Consider the following 7,351-nt stretch of genomic DNA (forward strand, 5'->3'; position numbering starts at 1 on the left):
AAATTAACCTAAAGAAATTACTCCAATTTGTAGCCCAAATTAGAGAAGTTAAGAGAATTTCCAATGTAATGCTACTTTTTATGCTAAAATTTAATATGAAAAGTGGTAAAATGCTACAGATAGCATAGCATTTCAATTTTTACTCCAATGCACAAAGTTAAAAAAAAATGTTATAATTGTTTATTAGGATAATTATCTCTTAATTTTATTAATTGCTAATTATTTAATAATTTTATTAATTAAATATTTTAAACTAAAATTTATGTAATATTTTTTTAATATAATAATGAGCTTTTCAAAAGATATAATTAAAAAAATCGATAAATTATATAAAAATAAATTATTTAATTTTTTTTATTATATTGATGTATGGTCTACTATTAAAAAATCAAATCGATGTTGTAAAATTAAATAGAAGTACAAAATTCAAAATGAAAAAAAAATAGGTTAAAATAATAAATGCAAACAATAACCGTGGTAAAATTGTAATTAATAGTGAATTACTATTGGTTGTTGTATTTTGGCATATACTATAGTCTGTGCTAAATTTAGCACGTGATATAGCATATGCTAAATTTAGCACAAACTATAGCACTGCATTGGATATGTATTTTAAGATTAAATGCTAAATTCACTACCACATAAGTTACTTTCAGCAACACTAACATAGCAACACTTTCAATACTGTTGCAATAGTATATATACAGCAACAGAAAGGTTACGGTGAAAAACCGTTGCAAAGGAATTAATAAAATTCAGAAATTTACAACATAAGACAACAAATATGAAAAACGGTTGCATTAGTTTAAGAAAATGCAACAGTTTGACCAAATCTAATAACACTTTTAAACTGTTGTCTTATCTTAAATAATAAATTATTTTAAAGTTTTTAACTATAAATTTTTATTAAAATGGGCAAAATTTAAATTTTTTTTCCATTAAAACAGCTCAAAATCACTCTCTCAAATTTTTAAATCAAAATCCGAAAATCAAGTTTTAGACTCATGACCATTTTTATGCCATTTAGAATTAGTTTTGACATAAAATATTAAAAACGATCAACTTGTGAATTCAATTTAGTCAAACAAAGCTGTTAAATACTAAAATCTTCAAAATGAGTAAATCGACCAAAAGAGCTAAAAAATTTCTAAAATTATCAGGAACAGATTTCCAATTTTTCTTTTTGTGCTCTCCTTTTCTCTCTTCTAGGGTTTCAACGGCAGCAACAACCTTCATCAACCTCCTCCGCCTCTACCGCTGTGAAATCACATCGCCATCTGTTGCTTTAATTGAGCAGGTGATTCAACTCTTGCGGTTACCAATCATCTAAACTCAACTACTTTTCTTTTTCCCGCAGAGTCTTGATGCTTTCCTGAGGAAGAAGGTCCATTGTAATATCAGCACCGGTTTCGATACTCTTAGGAGGCGAGCTTGATTTCTTAAGAACAATTATATCACATCTTGCTGTAATGAGGTGCGCATGAAATTCCTGTTATGCTTTATTCTATCATTGATTATATATAATTTTTAGGTTTTCAATCATTTGATTTTGATTTTGTTTTTGATTTTGAGTTTGAGTTTGCTTTTGATTTCAATTTCGATTGATTTCAATTTTGATTTTGATATAATCTTGATTTTGCTTTTGCTTTTGTAAGATGCTTCTGATTTTGATTTTGACAATATTGCTTCAGCTGTTAATGTAGTAGACGAGGTTTATTTCATTGTATCATTAATTTATTATCATTAATTGTCACTTTTAAGTGCCCTTTCTCATCCAATATCACTTATCATGATGAATTATACAGGGAGGAGCTACTCATGTAGCTATAACTTGTAACCGATGACTAGTGAAGCTTCCGGTAATTTGTTTCTTCGCCAATTTATATCTCGTCATTTTAATTTCAACTATCATCTTTTATAGTCATATAGGATATCAAGTGGACATGTGGAACTATATGTTTCATTTTATGACACATAAATTGTTCTCCCCATAGAACAGGTATGAACAAAAGTAAGTCTAGCTAGTTGCAGCTTATTGAGTACGTGCTCACTGTTCTTATAAGTTATGCAGATATTAAGTTAGCTTTAGCTTCTTCCATGGAGATAATATGAATTTTTTCCATTTTGGTGTAGTATAGTTAATTTTATTTAGATTGTTCAATGAGAATATTATTAAGTGTGAGATAATTTTATAGACAACTGATCAAAGTAATTTTATCTCTATTTCTCATATCAAAATAATTGTTTATGACTTTATGCTCTTTGGAACAGTAACATGTAACACTAGTGTATATATAAATTTGCAGCCATTAGTGCATTTCCTCCTCATGACAGTTCATACTATTGTGCTTCTTTAAATTTATCTTAACCATCTATATATTAGTCTTGTTCGAGTTTACAATTTAACCTCAGTTGTTTGATATTCTTGTATTTAATGTGCACAATGTATTTTTCTTCATTTGTCACGAAGTAGTGTTGATTGTAGGGAGAACTATCTGGCTGTTTTTTCAAGGAAACTAAAGCTATGGATTTTCCATTTTCAATCCAAACATCACTCTCGGAAGCCTTGATGCAATCAGTCAGGTTAATTTTATTTGTAAAGCTTAAAGTATGGGAATCTTGTCAGAAAATTAATACAATTATCAGCTTAAAAAACATTGGACCATTTACATTCAATTGGAAGTATAATTTGTAAATATATTAAACACATGAAACTTGGCTTCTTGCCTATTTTAAGGTGTATTTCTGTCTCGTGCTTTTTTCTTTTTGCTCTGTGGCGGATCGAGTGTATGAATCAGAATGCTCATATTCTGACCCTTCATGGTTCCGACTTCCCGTTCTTGCTTCCTGCCCTTATGCAAAAGCTTGTCATTTTTTTTATGTCTGGCTAATTCATTTTCTTTGTTTACTTGGAGATTTTTTATTTTCCTATTATCATACCTCTGGCTGCGCTTTTTTTTTTACTAGATGTTACAGTGTTTTAGAACATTTAGAGAAACTATTATTTGATCACCTAGGATGTTATTACAATAATGACCTTAAGTGTCTAAATAAGCTAGACCACAGTCATTTATGGCGGTAATAAATTTAATATAAAAGCGAGCAGAAGGAATATGAGCATCCAATTTTTTTTGTTATTGAGATTTAATTTTTTTTTTTATGCATCGATCTATATATTGTTGCTCTTTTGCTTGAGAGTGTGATCACTTTCAAATGATATCTAATTCTGGTGTTTTTGTTTTTGAAGTTGTGGAGATAATGGTCGTATCCGAGGATGGAAGTGGAAGGAATGTTTAGAAGGGAAAGGTAGAATAGTTTATCAACTTATAACACTGTTTTATTTATGCTAACTATTTTTATTAACTTGACTCAATAAATTTGTCTGTGTTCATCGACTCGATTCTATATATATAAATGAACTCTCTAGAATTCAAGCGTATATTATAATGCTTCTTATCAGCTGATGATAAGTTGCAAAGTAAATAAGAGACCTAATTAGCATCGTCCTGCAAAGTAAAGCAGTGTTGATTGCAGGAACTTATTACTTATGTTGCCGATATCTTTTTTTTTTATGATGTGCAGACTTATGCTATTATTTCAAAGGCAGTGAGCTCAGCAAATCAAGTTTATTTATACTAGTTGTATTCAATAGTATCAATATACTTCATCTAGTTTTAATTAGACAGTTGGATTTTTGCAAACATCTTTTCATTATAGGCTACAAAGGTGTAGCTCGAGAATTGCTGAACGCCACCGAAATAGACTTTGAAAACAACCCTTATGCTTGGACTGAAGAAATTTGAGCAGAAAATGGTATGTTTCAAATACTCGGCAACTATAGAAAGAAAATGAATGAATGAAGAACGAAGAAGTAAAAATAATTATTTGTTCAGTTTTGAGTGACAGCTCCTTTAGGCAAGTTTTTGTTCTTTACATATTTATGTTATTATGATTTGTTTGCATATTATGAATATATTTGTTTGTGATTTTGTAGGTTTTATGAAGACGCTCAAATTGTTAATGTGATTTTGTAGATTTGGGTGATGTATTACATCTATTAGATGGATTATATTTTGCACATTTATGTCATGATGTAATAGATGGATTATATTTTGGATATTTTTGTTATGTATCCTTTGGAATCACCTTATTATTTGTGTAAAATATTTTGTATGGATGGATATTTTCCACATTTTTTGATATAACAGATGAATATTTTCTGTTTCTCATTATTTTGAGCAATTATTTAAAATTAATTATTTATAGTGCTGCATAAAGGATAATACAAATTGTTGCTTGAAATGCATTACAAAACTGTTGCTCAAGATATTTGAAATTGTTGCCAAAATTACATTATAAAACTGTTACAAAAGATATCTAAAACTGTTGCTTAAAGTGTCAGTCAAACCATTGTAAATAGTATATATAAGTGTTGTATAAAGTACTATATAAATTGTTGCCTTATAAAAAAACTGTTGCCTAAACTGTATTATCCAACTGTTACAAAAGATGTTTAAAATTGTTGCCTTTGCTGTTAATTGCAACGGTTTTGTTTCTATTACTATAGATTAAAAAACCTGCTGCAATAGCTATCAAAATCAATTGCAGCGGCCGCAAATGTAGCTGTTCTTAAACTGTTGCAATAGACTTACGGCAACGGTTTTTGTACATTAAGCAACAGTTATCCACTGTTGCTGAAAGTGATTTATGTGGTAGTGATTATAGCATTAGCACTTCACTTTAGCATTGTACTGGAGATGCTCTAAAAGGGCTTATTTTGATCACATTAATTCCCATTTTTTTCTGTGAAAGTTAATTTTAAGGTCATAAATTAGCTCAAAACAACAGAGAATTCTAGTCAGTGGCGGTCTTAGACAAAAAAAATTGAGGGTGCCAATTTATGATTAAATTATTATATTTAATTTTTAAATATAATTTTGGTCCATCTCTGATAAACATTTGGGTTCTTGAGGTGGCAGTGGCCATCCCTGGTTATAACTACGGTCCATCTCTGATTCTAGATAAAATTTTAAGTTGCTATAAATTGAAAGGAAGATAAAATAGTGCATCACCCGCAAATTAAAGTAAGAAAATTGTTATGGTTTTCTGACAAACATAAATTTCATATTAAACCATAACTTCGAGCGTTATGCAGAATACACTTAAGACCTATTATAGTTAAAACAAACAAATAAAGAGTAAGAGAATTCTTTTGACAGACACCACGGTTTCCGCTTAAAACATTCGATTAGATTCTCTTTCACCAAAACAATAAGAATAACAATAAGGGTTTTAGCTATTCGGGTTTGGATGTTTATAGAAATTTTATGTTTTGGTAAATTAAAAAACCAAGCTATATTTCGTTGAAAAAAATGTTGATGCAGACACTGTTTTGACAGTTACATCAATATTTTTTAACGAAAAATATATTGGTGCTTCGATTTTTAAAATTAATAAAAGTTGGCTGATTTGTCAAGTTTTAGAGTTCATATTGTAATTACAAAATACGCAAAAATTAAAATTTGTTCGGTAGCGGGTATAGCCAAATCCACTTCGGGAACCATTCTGGGCAAATTTGCAAACTCTTTCAGATGTATCTGGGACCCGGGCATTTTGAAGTTTTTAGCGTTGCGGTGAGGCTATCTTATGGGCAAAGAAAAAGAACTAGCGTAAGGTGCTCTTCGAAGGAGATGCCATTCAGGTCTCCACAGTGACGAAGCCAGACGACAAATTCAGGTAGGGCACAATTTAGTTAAAATTTAAAATATCAAACCACAAAAAATTTACACCGAAAAATATAAATTATAAAATTATTAAATAAAAAGTACAGCCAGAAGTGAAAAAATAAACAGTACAAAATTAAAAAATTATCTCTTTTCAATTGGAAACAATTATGTCACGTGAGTCTTCATTTTTTGAAACCGTTTTAAAATATCTTCATCATCAATATTTTAAAGATTTTTTTTCTATAAAACATAAGAATAAGTAGATAAATTAAAAGAAACAAATGATTTTTTTCGTCTTACTAAACATTCAAACCCGTAAAAACTGAATTATATATTAATATGAGCAAATAGAAATCACAAAAAAAATTGTACTAAAAAGTAAAACTGCAATAATTAAATATAATCACAGATTTTACTAAATAAATAGATAAACATTTTTCATCAAAGGCGAAAGATAATTAAATAAGAAATTGAAATGTAAAACTAAGATTAAAGTAAACCTGGCACAGTGCAGTGTCGCTTTTTTAGTTTTTTGTGTACGTGTTATTTTTTTTAACTAATTCCCTCTCTAACTATTTTCCACTTTAATTTTAGTTTTCTTCTGATAATTGATTAAACTCTAATCTATAATAACAAAAACTCTAACTCTGGACAAATGAATAGCAAAAAACCTATTTTAAAAAAAAAATTAATGAAAGTGAGGTAGGGCCCAGGCCCGTGCTGGCCATACCCTACCTCCGTCCATGGGTCTCCAACTCGGTCAACTCAGGAACTTGTTCGTTGGCCTCTTGTTGGGGTCTTTGCCACGATATATGGCTAAACTTAACCTCCTTTGAAAATCACCAAGTCAAATGGATCAAGCGGAGTAATAATAAAGACGTTCATCGGCTCGTCTAACTGGAAAATGCGAAATTCCACAATTATAATATATCTAATCTCTTTACTTCTTAGCTAGCTCCTTGCTAAGTAAGATATCTTCGAAAAAAATGTTAATTATATTGGTGTCTAAAAATTTGTTGATTACAAATTCTGCTAGGCAATTGACAATTATAATCATTTTTACTAATATTGGTGAAGATTTCCTTACAAGAAACCAAAAATAGAAGGTAATCTTTAGTATGATTTCAATCAAAATAGTACCTTTACATTCAAATTTAAAAACTCAAAATCATGAGATGACTTGCTGTAAAGGATAATTTGTGTTTCTATAATAATGACTAAAATCTTGTAGAACATTTTTTTCTTTTTTCTTTGATGAATATCTTGTAGAACATTTGCATGAACCTTTTAATCATCCATATAAATTAGCGTAATCTTCGCATAAAACATGGTTTTGATAAGTTCTTTAATCTGCAGCAGGAGAAGAAATCAGTTAACGTGTCAGCCTATGAATGGGGTAGATGGATAATGTACGTCCACTTGTTCTATACACTTTGATCAGGATCCAGAACTTTGCTGCACCACCATTAACGTCATCAGAAGACACGTGGCGATATGGGCTAAGTTTACACAAAATAAACCGTTGGAAAATCGATGTTTCCCTGCTGATATCTTGACACGTGTCCAAGAGGCAAGATATTGTCTATTGAGGAAACAAGTGAAGAAACCCTAATTGGACTAAAAGT

At 29.8% G+C, this 7,351-nt stretch overlaps 1 long non-coding RNA gene across 1 annotated transcript; it reads left to right on the forward strand.

The window, feature by feature from the left end:
- The first annotated feature begins 1,140 nt into the window (after positions 1–1,140).
- On the forward strand, positions 1,141–3,626 carry LOC126672025 (uncharacterized). The gene is made up of 4 exons (XR_007639217.2): positions 1,141–1,474; positions 1,806–1,859; positions 3,248–3,306; positions 3,583–3,626. It is a non-coding gene; the product is annotated as an uncharacterized LOC126672025 (long non-coding RNA).
- Positions 3,627–7,351: the final 3,725 nt, after the last annotated feature.

Source organism: Mercurialis annua, linkage group LG3, assembly GCF_937616625.2.
Source record: "Mercurialis annua linkage group LG3, ddMerAnnu1.2, whole genome shotgun sequence".
Lineage (NCBI taxonomy): Eukaryota > Viridiplantae > Streptophyta > Magnoliopsida > Malpighiales > Euphorbiaceae > Mercurialis > Mercurialis annua.